General features: G+C 38.6%; 1 long non-coding RNA gene across 1 annotated transcript; it reads right to left on the reverse strand.

The window, feature by feature from the left end:
* Nucleotides 1-637: 637 nt before the first annotated feature.
* Nucleotides 638-4,097, reverse strand: LOC128127549 (uncharacterized). The gene is made up of 7 exons (XR_008225428.1): nt 3,584-4,097; nt 3,135-3,207; nt 2,808-2,986; nt 2,594-2,724; nt 2,446-2,524; nt 1,298-2,343; nt 638-1,222 (listed from the first exon to the last, which is right to left on the reverse strand). It is a non-coding gene; the product is annotated as an uncharacterized LOC128127549 (long non-coding RNA).
* Nucleotides 4,098-20,612: the final 16,515 nt, after the last annotated feature.

Below are 20,612 nucleotides of genomic sequence, written 5' to 3' on the forward strand. Positions count from 1 at the left end.
TCCACCCTTACTAGTTAATGTTAATGTGCCGGTTAACCACACACGCTCCATTAACGACTTGGAAAGGTGCAAAGTGCAATTTCATGGATTAGCATCAAATTCACATTTTCCTAAAGTAACTAAGATTAGGAATTTAATAAAACATTTAGTTACTTTGTAATTATCATTATACTTTTAATGAGAACTAGGTGGGGAACCCCGCGTTGCAGGGGTCGGATGCGACAATTTTTTCCGTTGTATATTCTTTGTAAATGTTATTAACTGTTAGGCTTTGCATCTGCATCACCCAATCTTTTTTATCCAAATCCAACAAAATAGAAAAATAATAATAAACAAATAAACGAAAGTATATTGACATCTCTTGCACCAGCAACGTTGGGAGTATAGAAAACCAAAATAAATGAAGGTGGATGAAAAGAGATGAAATCCTTGAACACGAAGCACCAAAACAGCACCACACCTGAAATCAACAAGCAGGGGCTAAATAGTCAACATATTGTAAAATTTCCTATTAACAATCTTCAACATAATCATCCGCCTACGACACAAACAGACCATAAATAAATCCAAGAAACTGTAACACCGTATCTATTTTGAAAGATTTGTACTTTACATTTGTTGATGAGAATACCTGAAATTGTTGAACATATTCAAAAGCTGAATCAAACTATCATATAATAACAAAGAAACAAATTGCAAACATACTGTGATGCCTATATTTAAGAAATATATATGCCAAAAAAACATTTGTGCTTAAATATAAGAAAAAAAGTACCAAAACAGATTCTGCAAAGTGGAAAGAAAACTCTAACGGCATGTTGACACAAATTTCATGAAAGCAACGATCCTATTCTTCCATCATTCAATGACAATGTTAAGATTTGGGCTAAATGAAAGAAATAGCAACAACCATAAGGTTTTGTATTATGATTTTCAAAGGTCGGATGGTATGGAAAATCCGATCATAATCCCCTCTCCGACAAGATTTAAAAAAGAATTGAAAGTGAGCCACTGTTAGATATGTATGTGTTTTGGATGCTTCAAAAAAATAGAACATATCAAAGAGTTCTATAAAGAAGCTTGATTTTAATTGGGGAGATCGAATATGATCAACTGTTGAATACACCAAAGTTACCTGGAAATCAGCAAATGAATCATTATGACACAAAGGTGAAGGGATATTTGGTCATTCGGTGATCTCAAAGACAAGAATGGCAGCCAACTGTATGAAAAAAGAAGATTAATAATGTTGAAGTATTACATGAATGAAGTTTATGAAAATAGTGATTTGATTTACCATGTAACGATCAGCATAAGAGATGATTGTTCAGCTGTTTGCCTTATGCTTCCAAATGGACTTCCTGTTTTGGTGTTCACATTAAAAGTTATAACATAATGAAATCTGAAAACATAAAAACAACTAATTAGGTTAAACTAAAATCAATAAGTGAAATGTACAACAACAACAGAGCATCACAGGAGCACCAAAAAACTTTGTATCCAAAATCTACACAAACTTTTAACTCTAAATTTATACATAAAACAAAAAAATGACAGTATCTAATCTGAATAAAAGCCAGACGAATGTCAACTGATTGTGTAAGTTCATGGATTTTATTATTTTAATACTACAATTAATATCATGCCATATTTTAGTAAATTACCCTCATTTGTGTTGGAGAGAGCATGTATTGGAGAACAACAGTAATAGTTGGGATTGATAATGTTGAATCATCATGCCCATCTAAATAAAAAAAGACATAATATATGATTATGAATTACAATCATAATGTAATATCTATTGGAAAATGTTTAAAATATATGATTATGATCATAAATACATACCCCACCCAAATATCTTGTGTTCCACCATGTGAAGCTTCTTATTTTTTCTCTTGTACATTTGTTTTGATATGAAATTTTCATATATTAGAAACAATTGAAGTGAATTATAACAAAAAGGAGTTTTTCCTTGCAATTTTGGTTCTTAAATATGAAGTTCATTAACTTTTTGGTCCCTTACTACAACTTAAATTTGTAATTTTTGGCTTAAGAAAAATTCTTGTAATTTTGGTTCATAATCCATAAGCTTCATCATGACTTATTAAGAACAAAGATATATCCACATGGCTAATCCTTTATTTATGCTACAAATTTCAATTTTCATTACAATTTTATGAAAAGAGTTGGATTTCTTACCAATGTTGGCGATTAGAATTCTTAAAACAATCATAGGCCCATAATTCAATCCTAAAGAGAATCATTATAGGTTGGATAAATGCAATGAGGAGAGTAATAATGTAAGTCAGAAGCCACATAACCTATAGCCTCTTCAAGTGCCATCTGCATAGAAATTAAAGCCATATACATCTTTTATATCCACAAAACTCATAAAAAAGAAGAGAGATTAAATTTTTTTAAAAATTAGGTGATTCAGAGACGTACTCTGTGAGGAGGTGACAATTCAAACTTGAAAACTTGCTTTGAATATTGTCTCCAATGTTAACAGACTGTAAAACATCACCTATAACACCAAAGTTAGATATAAATCAGGGGCAACATGGTCATTTTATATGCAAGATCAAAATATTACCAACAATATCAAAACACTGTGCCATGGAATAATTTCTTCAATGGAAACCTAAAGATTCCATGACATGGGCAAAACCCCAAAGATTCCACAGTATGATCCAGGAACTCTTACACCTCCACCTGGGTAAGTGTCTACACATATATACAAAAAGGTCAAGATGGTCAATTACTCTTGTTTCATTTAGTCCAAAAAAGAGAATTCCCTATAAACTCACCTAAAGATAAATTAGTAAGGTTCGCACTAACTGCTACATCAGAACCACTTGAAGATGTCTTTCACACCAAAAGTGAGGCTACTGAAGGCGAGTTGCACCGGGAGAATGAATTTCTCCATGAACGCTCCGTAATCAGAGCTCACTATCATGTTATGATCTGTATATGCGTGAGTTTTCAGCTGGAGAAGATAAAATAGAGGATTAGGGGTGGAGCCTAGAGTGGACTACATAAACTATACATAGTCATGAGCTTGTGTAAGGAGATGTAAATTACAGCAACACCTTTTTTGCTCCATAATTAATGGAGTTTTGGAATCCAATAATTACCTGATATGAAGTTATCGATACAGATGGAATCCAAAGGGTCTAAAGAGCAATAGATATACACCACTGGTATGCCCTAAAACGTCATCAGAAACAAAATATTACTTTCATACTCAAGTGAACCAACTTTTAATGGTCTTTTTAACATGAAAAATAGAGATTTGTATCATTACATGTAAAAGAAGGTAATCACAATTACACAATAAGCCCTAAACTAAAAGGAAAAGCATCAGAAAAAAATTACAAAGTTCATAAAGAGAAGGGTTATTCGTAAAAACAAAAGAGTATGGCCAAATAACCATGAAAAGCACACCGCAATTACATATGTCGTTCCTTTAATTAGGGTTTCAAGCCAAAGAAGAGAGATGGTGTTATTGGAACGGAGAGGAGAGTGCAACAAAAGATAGAGATGGTGCTAAGACGGTAGTAGGGTGTTAGATTAAAGTGTTTACCTGCAGTGGATGCAGTGACTAGAGAATCGGAATGAGGACATGTGAAGCTACCTCACAATTTTCGTTCCTAGGGTCTCGCCGATGGAGGTTAGGAGGTTACGTCTGGTGATTAGTTGGGTAAATATGAGAGCTGAAGCGTGAGTGATGGCGGTGTTGACAATTTTAGAATACGAAACCAAATCAATTGCAGAAAAAAGGGGAAGGAAAGGTCGATGGATGTGAACCTGACAAGAAAGTCGGAGGTGACTGCTAGAAGAAATGTGAGGCGATTGAAGATTCTCAAACTTGAATCTTCTTATAAGCACCTGGAGAAGAAAGTCGGGTGGCTTCTCCAGGATCCAGAAGGGATAAATCCAAACAATGAAAAACATCGCACATCCGACGAAATCAGTAGACAAAGATGAAAAGGGATATTGGATAAGGAGGCGGTGGACAAAGATGAAAAGGGATATTAGATAAGGAGGCGGTGGAAGGATCCAGAAGGGATAAATCCAAACGATGATCAACATGCGTGTCCACAGACTATACGGATATTGACACGAAAATACCCTAAAGACGATTTGAACACACATACATAAAGGGGGACCATTCTTGCCAAAAAACACTCCACTTCACTATTCCGAAAAAGTGGTCATCTTTAAGATATATATATATATATATATATATATATATATATATATATATATATATATATATATATATATATATATATATATATAAGAATTAGTGTTCTATCCTACTCATTCGACTAACGACCCTCTACCAGTCGAGGAAGCGGTGGGTGAGAGTGGACACTCATTAAACTGTCATTTTATAGACATTAACCTTATACCCCCTTATAGACCGACTTCGTGAATGAGGCCTACTAACGGTAAGACTAACTTGTTCATATATATATATATATATATATATATATATATATATATATATATATATATATTAAACCTATAATATTATAAAGTATAAGGGTTGAATTTTAAACTTCTAAAATTCTAGGGTTTAGAATTAAAGTTCATCAGTGTGACTTTACAAATTCTAAAACTTGAGGGCAAGTTTTGACACTATTCAAAACTTTTTATTTTCTTCACTTATGAGTTTAATGACTTTTAAAGAAAAGACTTTTGGTTTTCCATAACTTGAGGACAAGTTATGGAGCCCATTAAAACCATTTAGTTCATGCAATTAAACTAACAAGAATTGTCAAATAATATCTATGATCTAATTAAACTCATAAGCATGGATAATTCACATCAACAATTTTCAAGAAATCATATAAACTAATATAACTCTTGAAACTTTAACAATTATCTTTTAATTGGACAAGCATGATCATTAACTTATGAAAAGAGGTTTCATGGTTCAAAAACATTTTGTGGTAATGATCCTAATCCAATTTATGGCAAAAAGTCGAAAATCAGCCCACTGGAGCACCAACTCGGCGAGTGCATCAACTGGACTCATCGAGTTGGTTATTTTACAAGGTGTAACGCCCTGATTCTGGTAGGTTATTTAAATGTTATTATTTTTCGAGTTTCAAGAGGGACTCGACGAGTCAGTAGCCCGACTCGTTGAGTAGAGACGGGATTTCAAGCACGTGTAAGTGGGCGACTCGACGAGTCCACATTCGGGACTCGGCGAGTCCATCAGTCTGAAAGAAATCCTAAATCCCCGGGTTTGTGTCCTATTTAAACGACCCTTTGGGCATTCAGTAGCCTCCCTAACCCACAGAAGAGCCTCATATGAAAACCCTAACCACCTTTATCATTTTAGTGTGATTTTCTCACTTTCTGAAGTTATGGTTCATTTGTGGTATAGAAGAAGAGAAGAGAAGAGGAGGAATCAAGGGAGAAGCAAATAGATCTGAGTTTTTGGTGGTATCACAGTCTTCTTTGAGGTATCAATCTCAAACCTTTGTCATTCCTCAATTAGATCTTTTGTTTGCCTTGTTTTTATCATTTTTGGCATGGTAGTAGTATTGAAAGCATGTGTTGTCGTATAGCCTTCAGATCTATCTATGTTTGAGCTCCATAAGCTCAAATCTTCTACCTTTATGGAACCCTTTTTGCATGAACACCCTATATTTATTCCTTTAGTGCATTTTGAGCCTTTAAACCCGTATTGATGCCTATATACACGTAAAGTTGGAAACTTTACGTGTTAATCAAGCTTTAGGAACCCAGATCTATAAGTTGCATGCATCGGTTTTGAACAGAATCATCGGAGTACTGTTGCATGCAATTGACTCGGCGAGTTGTTCTTCAGACTCGGCGAGTCGAGTCGCGAGCCCCCGATTTCTTCCCTTTTATGTGTTATGACGAGTGGAATCAGTGAATTAGAGGTAGACTCAGTGAGTCGGAGAACGGAATCATTCATGAAGAGACTCGACGATTCAATGCTCTGACTCGGCGAGTCCGAGGCAATCTTCATACCTCAAGAACAGACTCGACGAGTTGTTCATACAACTCCGTGAGTCACAACCAGAGTGTTCATGTGATAAAGGAGAGCTCGACGAGTTGTTCATACAACTCGGCGAGTCGGATGCAGAGTTACTGAGTGTTAGTATCGAAGAGGAAGTCGTCGAGTCTATGCCAAACTCGAGGAGTAGTAGCGAGCAAAAGCGAGGAGTGAAGTAGGGACTCGGCGAGTTGGAGGCCCAACTCGACGAGTCAGGTCAAATGCACGTTGACTTTGACCAAGAGGTTGAATTTGACCAGGGGTAAAATAGTCATTTTACCCTCAGTATAGTTATCAGTAATTGATTGAGTGTACTTATGAAAATTGTAGCCGGGGAGATACCGAAGCAGCAGTAGACAGTTTCCCGAGTAGTTCATTCAGCAGCCAGATTACGAGGTGAGTTTCCTTCTAGTAGGAACGGGTCTACGGCCACAATGCTGACCCGTTTAGTTAGCAGCAGTTTCCGTACTTCAGTCCGATGCAGTAGTTAGTATGTCTGATGCCTTCGTGGTTCAGATAGGATTCATGTGTTATATGTTTCGGGCTACGGCCCGATGCAATATGCAGTATATGTGTTTATGCTAGTTGATATATTTATGCTATGCTATGTTCAGTTAGTTACGGACTTCAGTCTGATGCAGTTTTTAGACTTCGGTCCGATGCAGGGGGCAAGGCCCCACATAGTTCCGGATTTCAGTCCGATGCAGTAGTTCCAGACTTCGGTCCGATGCAGTTTCCGGACTTCGGTTCGATGCAGAGGGCAAGGCCCTGGTTAGTTCCGGACTCCGGTCCGATGCAGTTTCCGGACTTCAGTCCGATGCAGTTTCCGGACTTCGGTTCGATGTAGTGGGCAAGGCCCAGTAGTTGTTTATATGTTTGTATGGTATGTGGTAGTTTGGGGGAGCTGACTAAGCTTCGTGCTTATAGTTTCAGTTTTGGTTTCAGGTACTTCCGCAAGCAAAGGGAAGAGCTCGGGATGATGGCATCGCACACACCACAGCTTCAGTTTGTCCTGGGAGTTTGTTCAGTTTCCTTAGACATGATTTGATATAGTTTTAGATACAAATCTTATCATGATACTTTATTATGTTTTGAGATATTGACGTATGGATTTTATTTTATGACATTCGATGTTATGGTTTTAGTATTATTAAACAAAAAAATTTGGGTCGTATTTTTGAGATTGAATTGCTTGAGTAGTTTCCCGTGTCCGAATGCGGCTTGCTTTGTGATTTATGGGACTCTAAGTGATGGGAGTTAGCCATTAGGAGAGTACGTCACATCACATGTGATCAGGATTGAATAATCTCAGAGTGTTGGATTTGGACCTGCTGCGCAACTCTTGTTTGAGTCAAACCGTTGTAGGGATGAGTCTTTTACTCGAAGGATTATCTGAGCCTCGTCACGTGTGGTTGTATTCAGGTAATGGCTAATTGGCATTACAAGGAGGCCTTCAGCAGGTGAGGACGGGTTGGGTTGAGTCATAGATTTCCCTAGGGCAAGACTAGGATGAGAATAGTAGAGATCGGCAGCAGTAGTAATGGTTTGGTGGAGTCGAGGCAGTTCTTGAGGAGATTACGGATAGATATGGAAGGTAGTAGGGGCCCATACTACTGGAAGCAGAGGATCCGTACTTGAATCGAGGAAGGCTGAGATGAGACCAGAAGGCATGTAGTAGTAGTGATCCCTCGATATATATCAGTGTTTCTGATGTTTATCGTAATGTGTTTTTCAGAATGGTCGTTTTGCGCCCTAGACCAGCAAGCGGCAGTTCAGGTGCCGGAGGGGGGTCAGGATCAGGCTCGGGAGCCGAGCTTCTAGATGAGCAGACCATGGAGTTTCTCTCTTCAGAGATTACTCGCATCATACTTGAGCAGACTCCTATGATTTTCAGTTCGATCAAGGAGCGTATCCTAGAGCTGATGGATGAGAGGTTGGGCACTTTCCATGCCGAGGTGGCGGCCATGATGGGGTCGCGCACGCTTACGTTCAGGGAGTTCCGGGCATGTGGAGCTCCAGATTATCATGAGGCATGGGACCCCATAACGAGTACTAGATGGTTGGCGGATGTGGCCAACGCTTTCCGCACGAGCAGGTGTCCCGAGGGGGACAAGGTTAGATTGGTGTTCTGTCTTTTGAAGGACAGGGCATAGGATTGGTGGGAGGAGGTCGGACATCCCATTGGAGATGACGCAACGTTGGATGACATGACCTGGGCTGACTTTACTACCAGGTTCAGAGCTGAGTTCGCACCGGTTATTGAGGTGCAGCAGTTAGCTATGGAGTTTCAGGACCTCACCCAGACTACAGAGACAGTGGCAGAGGGCACTTCTTGTTCCTTAGTACGCAGCTGATGAGGAAATGAAGAAGTCTCGTTATCATGAGATGCTATGGAGTGATATCCGCCAGTTTGTTAGCCGGTCCAGCTGTAAAATGCTGGATGACATGATTGCCAGGGCTCGACAGAGAAAGACTGACCTTGAGATGGAGAAGAAGAGGAAGCTGGAGGCAGCTTTTGGTACAGGGGGTTCGGGCAAAAAGCCCAAGGTTTCATATCACAGATCCAGAAGTCAGCAGAGCCACGGTTGGTGTGGCAAGTGTGGGAGATTGCACGATGGGGCGTACAAGGCAGGGAGTGCCGGCTGCTACAAGTGCGGTCGGACTGGGCGTATGAGCATAGATTGTACAGCCACTACTACCGCCATTGCGGCATTAGATCTGATTTGCTTCCAGTGCAATCAGAGGGGACATAAAAAGTCCAAGTGTCTGAGTTTAGCTGTTGTGGGGAAGGTGTTAGCACCTGCCCCTGCTACTTTGAGGATTATAGACGGCCGTCAGGGCCGAGCTGAGACGCCGGTGGCGAAGAGTAGGGCTTTTCAGCTAACAGCAGAGGAGGCGCGAGCGACTCCTGACGTGGTGATGGGTATGTATTTTTCCCTTATCTCTGCTTTTGTTATTGATTATTTCTTATGATTATATGTTTTGTATAGGGTCGTTCTTAGTGAACGCCATTTCAGCTACATTATTGTTTGATTCGGCGGCTACCCGATCATTCGTCTCTTTTGCGCTTAGCAAGAGGTTTATCAGAGCTCCAGGGGAGCTAGATTGTCCACTTAAGGTCGAGATAGCAGCTGAGAGGATCGTTAGGGTCGCAAGAGTGCACCGAGGATGTTCCCTACAATTATTCGATGAGCAGTTTCCGGTGGACTTGGTCCCTATCACCCTGCGAGGGAATAAGGTCATAGTAGGCATGGATTGGCTGAGCCCCAATGGGCCGGTGATAGATTTTGAGCTGTAGTTAGTGAGGGTTTTCACTCCTAGTGGGGGAGAGTTAGTGATTCAGGGCGAAAGGCCACATCGCGGACCAGTTCTGTGTTCAGCAGCGAGAGCGAGGCGCTATTTCCAGCAGGGTTGCGTTGGTTATATTGCCTATGTTTTAGATGCCCGGGAGAAGGGCAAGGCGACATTTGACGATGTTCCGGTAGTACGAGATTACCCGGATGTATTTCCAGAGGAGTTGCCTGGAATACCTCCCGAGAGACAGGTCGAGTTCGGGATTGACCTGATCCCTGGTGTGGCTCCGATAGCCAAGGCACCATATTGGTTGGCTCCCCCAGAGATGGAGGAGTTGTCTACGCAGCTGCAAGAGCTGCTAGACTAGGGTTTTATCAGGCCGAGCAGTTCGCCCTGGGGAGCACCGATTTTATTTGTGAAGAAGAAAGACGGGTCGCACCGTATGTGCATAGACTACCGGGAGTTGAATATGGTAACGGTGAAGAACCGTTAGCCACTCCCGAGGATAAATGATTTTTTGATTAGCTCCAGGGAGCGTCTTGGTTTTCCAAGATCGATCTATGCTCTGGGTATCATCAGATGCGAGTCAGAGATGAGGACGTGCAGAAGACTGCTTTCAGGACTCGGTATGGTCATTATGATTCGTGGTGATGCCGTTTGGGCTTACCAATGCTCCAGCCGCATTCACGGATCTCATGAACCGTGTTTGTAGGCCTTTGTTGGATCGGTCAGTGATAGTATTTATTGATGACATCTTGGTTTATTCCAAGACTCAAGAGCAGCACGAGGAGCACCTGAGAGAGGTGTTGGAGATCTTGAGGAGGGAGAGACTTTTTGCAAAGTTCTCCAAGTGCGAGTTCTGGTTGCGCGAGGTGCAGTTCCTTGGACACCTTGTCAACCAGAAGGGTATTTTGGTGGATCCGGCCAAGATAGAGGCCGTGATGTAGTGGAAGGTCCCGAGGTCTCCATCTGAGATTCGGAGCTTCCTAGGTTTGGCAGGGTACTACAGGAGGTTCATTCAGGATTTCTCCAAGATAGCAGTACCGCTCACCCGACTGACTAAGAAGTCGGTGGTGTTTCGCTGGGGGCCTAAGCAGCAGGCAGCATTCAAGACCCTCAGACAGAGATTGTGCAAGCCCCGATTCCTACCCTGCTAGAGGGAGTAGAGGATTTTGTAGTCTACTTTGATGCTTCGATCACAGGTATGAGGGCAGTGTTGATGCAGCGAGGCCGTGTGAGAGCTTACGCCTCGAGACTGTTGAAACCTCACGAGGCTAACTATCCTACACATGATTTAGAGCTGGGGGTAGTGGTGTTTGCCCTCAAGATTTGGAGACACTACCTCTATGGGGTCCATTGTACCATTTACACGGATCACAAGAGCTTGGGGTATCTCATGGATCAACCGAATCTAAACATGAGGCAGAGGCGATGGTTAGATGTGTTGAAGGATTATGATTGTGAGATCCTTTATCACCCAAGAAAGGCCAACATAGTGGCCGACGCCCTAAGCCGCAAGGCGGCGGCAGCCCCGATCAGGGACATATGTCTGAGGATGACAGTGATTACTCCATTATTAGAGCAGATCAGAGAGGATCAGGTCGAGGGCCTCAAGGAGGAGAGACAGAAGTGCGAGAGGATTGTGGGCCGAGTAGCTTCTTTTGACTATGATAGCCGAAGATTGTTGACCCTTCATGGGAGAGTATGGGTACCGTACTGGGGCAGAGTACGACAAGTGTTGATGGACGAGGCTCATAAGTCTCGATTTTCCATCCATTCGGGGCAACAAAGATGTATTGGGATCTTCGACCCGACTATTGGTGGCCCTGCATGAAGCGGGATATCGCCTGGTATGTGGAGAGGTGCCTGACCTGCAGGAAGGTTAAGGCGGGGAACCAGAGGCCTCACGACAAGGTGCAGCCGTTGGACATTCCAGCGTGGAAATGGGAGGATATTACTATGGATTTTGTCACTAAGCTTCCCAGGACCGCACGTGGAGTGGATTCTATTTGGGTTATAGTGGATCGGTTAACGAAGAGTGCTCATTTTATACCGATCCAGGAGAGCATGTCGGCTGAGAAGCTAGCCGATATATATATATATATATATATATATATATATATATATATATATATATATATATATATATATATATATATATATATATATATATATATATATATATAAGTGAGAAGTTGTGGCACGACATGGAGTGCCTGTATCAGTGGTGTCAGACCGAGACGTCCGTTTTACTTCCAGATTCTGGAAGTGGTTTCACAATGAGATGGGTACTCGTCTCCATTTCAGCACCGCTTTCCACCATCAGACGGACGGGCAGAGCGAGAGGACGATTCAGACTCTTGAAGACATGCTCCGGGCATGCGTCCTAGATTTCGGTGGTAGTTGGGATACGTATCTTTTGTTAGCGGAATTTTCATATAACAATAGTTATCATGCGAGTATTGACCGCCCTCCCTTCGAGATGCTCTATGGGAGGAATTTCAAGACCCAAATTTGTTGGGGCGAGGTCGGTCAACGTGTCATTGGGAGCACCGAAGTGGTGCTCAAGACGACAGAGTTGATCCAGCAGGTTCGTAGTAGACTCCAGACTGCGCAGAGTCGGCAGAAGAGTTACGCCGACAAGAGGCATTCAGACTTGGAGTTTCAGGTGGGCGACATGGTCCTCCTGAAGGTATCACCCTGGAAGGGTGTCATCAGATTCCGAAAGAGGAGCAAGCAGGGCCCCAGGTTCATCGGTCCTTTTAGGGTTTTGGCCCGGGTAGGGCGTGTTGCTTATCGGTTGGATCTTCCGGTAGAGCTTGGCCAGATCCACAACACCTTCCATGTTTCCCAGTTGAGGAAGTGTTTGGTGGACGAGTCAGCAGTTGTACCCTTGGAAGATATTCAGGTTGATAGCAGCCTGAATTATATGGAGAGACCGGTTGTGATCTTGGACCGAAAAACGAAGACCTTGAGGAACAACGTGGTTCAGTTGGTAAAGGTGTAATGGCAGCACCGGAACGGGTCTGAGTGGACGTGGGAGGCAGAGGAGGAGATGAGGGAGCACTACCGAGAGTTGTTTCCAGATGCAGCAGCAGCAGAATTCGAGGACGAAGTCTGAGACAAGCTGGGGAGAGTTGTAACGCCCTGATTCTTATATGTTATTTAAATGTTATTCTTTTTCGAGTTTCAAGAGGGACTCGACGAGTCAGTAGCCCGACTCGTCGAGTAGAGACGGGATTTCAAGCACGTGTAAGTGGTCGACTCGACGAGTCCACATTCGGGACTCGGCGAGTCCATCAGTCTGAATGAAACTCTAAATCCCCAGGTTTGTGTCATATTTAAACGACTCTTTGGGCATTCAGTAGCGTCCCTCACCCACAGAAGAGCCTCATACGAAAACCCTAGCCATCCTTATCATTTTGGTGTGATTTTCTTACTTTATGAAGTTGTAGTTCATTGTGGAATAGAAGAAGAGAAGAGAAGAGGAGGAATCAAGGGAGAAGCAAATAGATCCGAGTTTTTGGTGGCACAATCTTCTTTGAGGTATCAAGCTCAAACCTTTTTCATTCCTCAATTATATCTCTTGTTTGGCTTGTTTTTATCATTTTTTGCATGGTAGTAGTATTGAAAGCATGTGTTGTCATATAGCCTTCACATCTATCTATGTTTGAGCTCCAGAAGCTCAAATCTTCTGCCTTTATGGAACCCTTTTTGCATGAACACCCTAGATCTATTCCTTTAGTTCATTTTGAGCCTTTAAACCTGCATTGATGCCTACATACATGTAAATTTGGAAACTTTACATGTTAATCAAGCTTTAGGAACCCAGATCTGTAAGTTACATGCATTGGTTTTGACCAGAATCATCGGAGTAGTGTTGCATGCAACTGACTCGGCGAGTTGTTCTTCAGACTCGGCGAGTCGAGTCGCAAGCCCCCGATTTCTTCCCTTTTATGTGTTATGTCAAGTGGAATCAGTGAATTAGAGGTGGACTCAGTGAGTCGGAGAATGGAATCATTCATGAAGAGACTCGGCGAGTCAATGCCCTGACTCGGCGAGTCCAAGGAAATCTTCATACCTCAAGAACAGACTCGACGAGTTGTTCATACAACTCCGCGAGTCACAGCTAGAGTGTTCATGTGATGAAGGAGAGCTCGACGAGTTGTTCATACAACTCAGCGAGTCGGATGTAGAGTTACTGAGTGTTAGTATCGAAGAGGAAGTCGTCGAGTCTATGCCAAACTCGAGGAGTAGTAGCGAGCAAAAGCGAGGAGTGAGAGTAGGGACTCGGCGAGTTGGAGGCCCAACTCGACGAGTCAGGTCAAATGCACGTTGACTTTGACCAAGAGGTTGACTTTGACCAGGGGTAAAATAGTCATTTTACCCTCAGTATAGTTATCAGTAATTGATTGAGTGTACTTATGAAAATTGTAGCCGGGGAGATACCAGAGCAGTAGCAGACAGTTTCCCGAGCAGTTCATCCAGTAGCCAGATTACGAGGTGAGTTTCCTTCTAGTAGGAATGGGTCTAAGGCCACAATTCCGGCCGGTCTAGTTAGCAGCAGTTTCCGGACTTCGGTCCGATGCAGTAGTTAGTATGTCTGATGCCTTCGTGGTTCAGACAGGATTCATGTGTTATATGTTCCGGGCTACGGCCCGATGCAGTATGCAGTATATGTGTTTATGCTAGTTGACATATTTATGCTATTCTATGTTCAGTTAGTTCCGGACTTCGGTCTGATGCAGGGGGCAAGGCCCCGGACAGTTCCGGACTTCGGTCCGATGCAGTTTCCGGACTTCAGTCCGACGCGGAGGGCAAGGCCCTGGTTAGTTCCGGACTCCGGTCCGATATAGTTTTCGGACTTCGGTCCGAAGCAGTGGGCAAGGCCCAGTAGTTGTTTATATGTTTGTATGGTATGTGGTAGTTTGGGGAGCTCGCTAAGCTTCGTGCTTAAAGTTTCAGTTTTGGTTTCAGGTACTTCCGCAAGTAAAGGGAAGAGCCCGTGATGATGGGATTACACACACCACAGCTTCAATTTGTCCTGGGAGTTTGTTCAGTTTCCTTAGACATGATTTGATACTGTTTTGGATACAGTTCTTATCACGATACTTTATTATGTTTTGAGATATTGACATATGCATTTTATTTTATAACATTCGATGTTATGGTTTTAGTGTTATTAAACAAAAAATTTTGGGTCGTATTTTGGCATGTTTAACAAGGCGACTTGACGAGTCACCCAGTGGACTCGGCGAGTTCACTGGGCAGAAGGTAGAAATTTGATTTTTTCACTTTGAAAATCAAAATAATATCAAGTATAATAGAAAAGAACCCTACGCTTTGATACCACTGAAGGGTTTTAAGCATCCTAACAACCTTAAGGTGCACATACAACCCTAAATGATTTGGACCTATGTTTTCTCTAATTATACATGCAAAATTATTTTCCAAAGCATTACCCTAACTAGCATACAATCATGGGTACTAGTATAACAAAAATATTGTTAGAAGACATACCTTTTCTTGTAGCTTGATTCCTTGGACTTTTAAGATTCTAGCACCGCAAATGTGATGCCTCAAATGTTTCACACAACACCACCAAAAATGGAGGACTTGAGAGAGAATACTTGCACTCAAAAATCGGCTATAGCTCTTCCAAGAACACTAGGTTTCCGATTTTAGGAGCTATGGGGTCTCTTATATAGTGTGGCAAAACTAGGGTTACACCATTTAAACCTTAATGACCATGACCTTCCATATTCCTTAGGCTCCATGGGTTTAAACCTCCATGGATCATCTATGGGTTGTCACATGGGTTTAGCGCAACCTAAGGAATCATAGATCATTGGCCCGCACCATAAGAATGAAAGATTTACCAAATTGAACCCTTATATTTAATTAGTCTCTTTTGATCACAAAATTAATTCCAAATTAATTCTTGATCAATACTAATTAAATAATATGATTTCATATTAATATATCAGAATTTATAATATATATTAATAAATCATAAATATCCTCATCTCAAAAGTCCATCCTTACAAATTAGTCCGGTGCCATGCAACCTAAATGGAGCGAAAGGAAGCAAAGAGGATTGATTGAGAAGAGGATACCCTTTTGTCAAAAGTCCATCCTTACAAATTACAAGTAGCATCCAAGTTAATTTTGTAATTGTTGGTGTCCATCTTTAAAGTAGTTCTTATTTGTTCTCTTGTATTCTTCATCTACAATCTATAATCCCCTTAAAGAACCAAAGGCTTCAAAGTCTTTTACTCTTTTCTTCCCATCGTTGTGTTAATCTTTTCATATTAAGGCAAAATCCTCCTTTAGTGGGTATAAACTAGTTTTATGTTGTTCAAATCTTACATGCTTCCTTAAATATGTTGGTGTTTTAGAAACAAAATTTTTGAAAAAAAAAATCAACAATCTTACTATCGATAAGCTTTTATTATCTCCAAAAAAAAATTTTGATCGTGTATTATTTTATGATGTTCTCTCTCATAGTCTTCAATAAATGTCGATAATAGAGTATGCAATATGTGTTTTGGAACAAGACTTGAATAGTCCTTTTGATGGAATTAGGCTTATCAGAAATAAGAGACAACATATCAATGACTTGCCAATTTTTTTTCCAATGCCAAATGCAAGTGGGAGGATTTAGTTATTACCGCCATGGCTACTGCTAGGAATATAATTCACATGTATTTCCCTTGTATATGGGTTTCATGAATGATAATAAGAGGATGCAAACGAGTTTGAAAAACTCAAATCTAGAAAATAATAGATAAGTAATTAGATCCATTACATGTACAACAAGTACAAAAAAACTATGCATAAGAAATATTAACATGCACCCGATAACGGAGAAAACATACTCAAATATGTTGTTGTCATCTTTCTTTAAATATGTAATGGTCCCTGGATTCTTCCACCCTATATTGTAACAATGTAAAGGAATTCTTTGAAATATCTCTTTAGTCGTCTCTCTCAACAAATCTAGAGCATACATTTTGTCGTACATGTTTGTCAGTAAGAAATATGTACACTAAAGCGATCATTTATAGTTCGTTGGGTTTGTTTTCTCTATAGCATCTTCCATGTATTATCAATCAATATGTCCTTCGAAAAGTGACTCAAATACTTTTTGTTGGATTGGTGATGATGGGGACGTAGATGTATTTGAGCAAGTATCACTTTATGATAGTTTACAAAATTAAAATGAATTAATACTCTTATCCTTTGTAGCTCTTAACCGCCATTTACATATTTTCACAAAAACAAATTGCTTCAAACCTGAATGTTACAGATTTGCTCACTATAATTTGAAACTCTCATTAACACATTTGAATCCCAAATTAAGCTTAATCTCTTTTTTGCTTTAAAAAATTTGAAATAGCTCGCATACAAAGATGGATTTATGCTACAAAATCTTTACGTTTCTTATATTATAATTTGAGTAATGGAGAGGGATCATGTATCCCCTAATGGGTGGTTTTTTCTTCATAATTTGAAAAATAATAACTATAATTTTCCATCGAGTCTCCTTATGGAAGTATATTATTATCATTAACCAACATCATCAATTTTGTTTGATATATTGTAAATTCATCAACATCAAATGTCGGACCAACATCAAGCAAAAAAATTTACTTTTGTACCTAACATCACCCCCATCTATAGGCCCACTGTAAGAAATTTGATTTAATGTCAAAGATAATAAATTACAAAATTGGTTACTTCCAGCACCAAAAGATGCTTTTCCAAGTTAACGATTTTCCCCTTGAAAATTGATTAACTTCACTTTCTACAACATGATTAACAACAATTAGTTGAACTAGATTATGAGACATACTACTAGCAAAACTAAAAAATATTTAACATCACTATCATCAATAGCCTACATAAATATGTTTGATCCATTACATAGAAAATACAGACGTATTTGATTAGTATGTAACATAGATTTCGAAGCAACCAACGTAAGAACACATTTCCCTTCACTAGAAACAAGTATTAAACACATTTTCTTAATATCACAAAGTTGTATAGTCAAGATAATAACATTTTCTCAAATGGAAGCAACAATGAAAATAGAAATACCAAACTAGTAACACTCCAGAAGAGTACTCCAAATATATCGTACATTCTAGACATATATCTGGAATTCACTTTTTAAGCCGTAATGTACTAGTATCAGATTTCGGATGCCATATCCCACCAATCACCACCAAGTATGGAATGAACATTACTACTTTGGAATACTCTATTCCGGAGTTGGTGGTCATTTTCCAAATTTTGAAAAATAGTCATTTTTATTAAAATACTCGTTTGTATTGATTAGTTTACTAAAATTCCCTGTTACTTATGTTCTGGTACTTCTCGGACATAAAATTGACAAAATAACTAATTTAGTACATACAATATAGTTTGTTTATTTAAAGTGGGATTATCCCTGATAATCATACATTTATTTATAGTTTATATATTATGGTAATATAAAATATTGCTATTGAATGAAAGATCTAGTAAGCACAAGAGTCATTATAGAATGATATTGCTAATAATATATGACCCTATAGGATCACACCATATAGGAAGTTACCGTTAATTGATTATTTAGTAGTAGAATTTGATTTTTAATAAATATATCAACACTTGTATTTAATTGGAAAATTATTGTTTCATGGAAATAATATTTTACTAATTGGTGATTTATTGTTTGTGGAAATAATATATATTGGAGAAATAACAACTTATGAAATATATCATAAAATATGTTTATTTATAGGTTATATTTATATCTTAATAAACTAGTTCAATTTATATAGAATGTAGTTTTATATAAAATAAGCTAGTTACAATTTATATAACAGATGGTTTTATATAAAATAAGATATTTATATATGACTAGTGATATAACTAATACATGTTGTGAATTCTTTCTAAAAATGATTGATTTTTATAAAGATGACATGGATGTGTATATAAACTAGCCATGAGACAACTTTTTTCTTCTTTTGGGACATGCTTTTTTCGAAAATTGAAAGGAGACCAAGCATGGTCTTCTTTTGAATTATTTAATGGTGCATTCCATGCTTGGACGAGTGTTGTCCCATGCTTTTGCTTTATGGTCTCCCCTTTGGTTTTTGGACTTTATATAAGGGAGAGTATGAAGGCCTTAGAGGTGAGTTCTCATGAGCAAGATTCTCCTTCTTCTTAACTATGAAAACCGAGAGTACCTTGGTCTCTATGGGGTTACTAAATTTTTAGAATTTCAGGCTCTCCTTTCTCCTCCATTCACTTGTATGTTGATGTTAGACAAAGTCCCTTTGTTGCTTCACCTTTGAACATATATTTGGTATATATTTCAAAAGCTTATGAACAACAAATTACAAGTGAATACTAGCATGTTTTAATGGTTCTACACTTGTTTGGTGGATACTTCTAGACAACTCTTGTTTTAGAGTTTCATACCATACTTCATCAAATTCCAACCTCCCATAAGGATCAAAGTCTTCAAAGGTTGTTATGCTTTCCCTTCTATGGCTATTTTAATCTTTCTAACTCTTGCAAAATGATCATTGGTGGGTAAAATAGTTTTGGTTTTATTCAACAATTTTAAAGCTTCTGTTGTTAATTTGACCGGTTGTGAAACTAGATTTTTGAATAAAATCCCAACAATTGGTATCAGATCCATTTTTGCACGATTAGTTAGATTTCTGTTAAATTGGTGAAATCTTTGTTTTTGGAAAACATGGATGGTTTTGTCTTAGCAAGAAAAATCCATACTTATTTTCTATGACAATTCTAAAAAGTTTATAATTGTTATTTTTGACCAAAAGTTTACATGCATCTTTTTAGTCATGAAAGTTGTCTTAGAAAAACAAAGAGTTGTTTTACATAATTTTAAGTATATAAATATTGTTGAGGTGCATAAACCTGCCATGGACCTTTGTGTTATTGGATGTGTTGATTTATTTAAAATAGTTGTAACTTATTATTTATACATATGATATGTAATAATTAAATAGATAGTTTTCATTTGTTAACTTTTGTAAGTAATATATTAGTTTTAGAAATAGTTTAGTTTTATAAAACGTAACAAGAATGAAGATAGTGTCCATTTTGAAGATCAAAATTTCATAAAGTTGATTTTATTAAAGTTTCTCAAACTTTATAAATTATTTTTATAAACTTGCTACAAGGTGTTGAAGCAAGTGGGACACATGAAGATTTTACAAGATAAATGTACCTTGTGTCCTTTAGGAATGGACTTGATAATTTTATGATGGCTTACAAAATTATTACTAGTTAATGGTTTGGTTCATGCACATATGTTATAAATGTTATACATACTTATGCTATTATTATTATTTTATGGTTGATAAATTAGTTTTTCAAATGAAAAATAATATTTGAAGATAAATAAACATCACAAGGAGTTTGGTAATAATGAAATTTAACTTTTAACATAAGATGCTAAAAATAGTTTTACAATGAAACAAGCTTTATCGTGAAAACTAATAACCGGTAAAATTTTGGGATTACAATTGTAAAAGTTTAAAATAGAGATTTGTAAAATTATCAAACTCCAAACCTTATTTTATAAAATGAAGTTTTATTAAAAGGTTTCCAAATGTTCTAAAGCACTCAAACGATATAACTTAATACTAGTTATTAGTTTAAAACTTCGATGGCGATAATTATATAAAATCGGGTTTTATATATAGAACATTGTTAAAAATGTGATTTTAAAAAAATATAAGTTTTTTAAAGTATACCAAGGTTTATTGAATGCATGAAATAACCATGATATAACATGTTTTTTTAACTAGAATTATAAAATCATCAAAGACCCCTTACAAACCTCAAATCTATGCAATCCTTTTTAAAGAACACTAGCACGTCTCTTGTATGCACTAGTGGGATAAAGGATAACAAACCACTTAGTGTTATCTTTTGATGGCCAGGGTATTTTCACGATTTCTATAACCAAGTTACAGGACGATTACACAAGTTTTTCAAATTCGATGATTTGATTGGAAATCTCTTGTGATAAAGGATACCTAAGCAAGAGAGTTTCGAAGCATAGATGGGATCAAACATGTCTAATTAATTTTGTTATTAGTGATCCCATAAATCTAGGAATTATATAGTAGTATATAATTGATAATCGATATCTACCGGGTTGAATTCAAATGAATGTGATAAATGATACCTAACCATTTATTTGTTTTGCAACTTGGAGCCTAGACTTTAATAAATAATGTTTTCAGAA

This window comes from Lactuca sativa, chromosome 8, assembly GCF_002870075.4.
Source record: "Lactuca sativa cultivar Salinas chromosome 8, Lsat_Salinas_v11, whole genome shotgun sequence".
In the NCBI taxonomy this organism is placed as follows: Eukaryota; Viridiplantae; Streptophyta; class Magnoliopsida; order Asterales; family Asteraceae; genus Lactuca; species Lactuca sativa.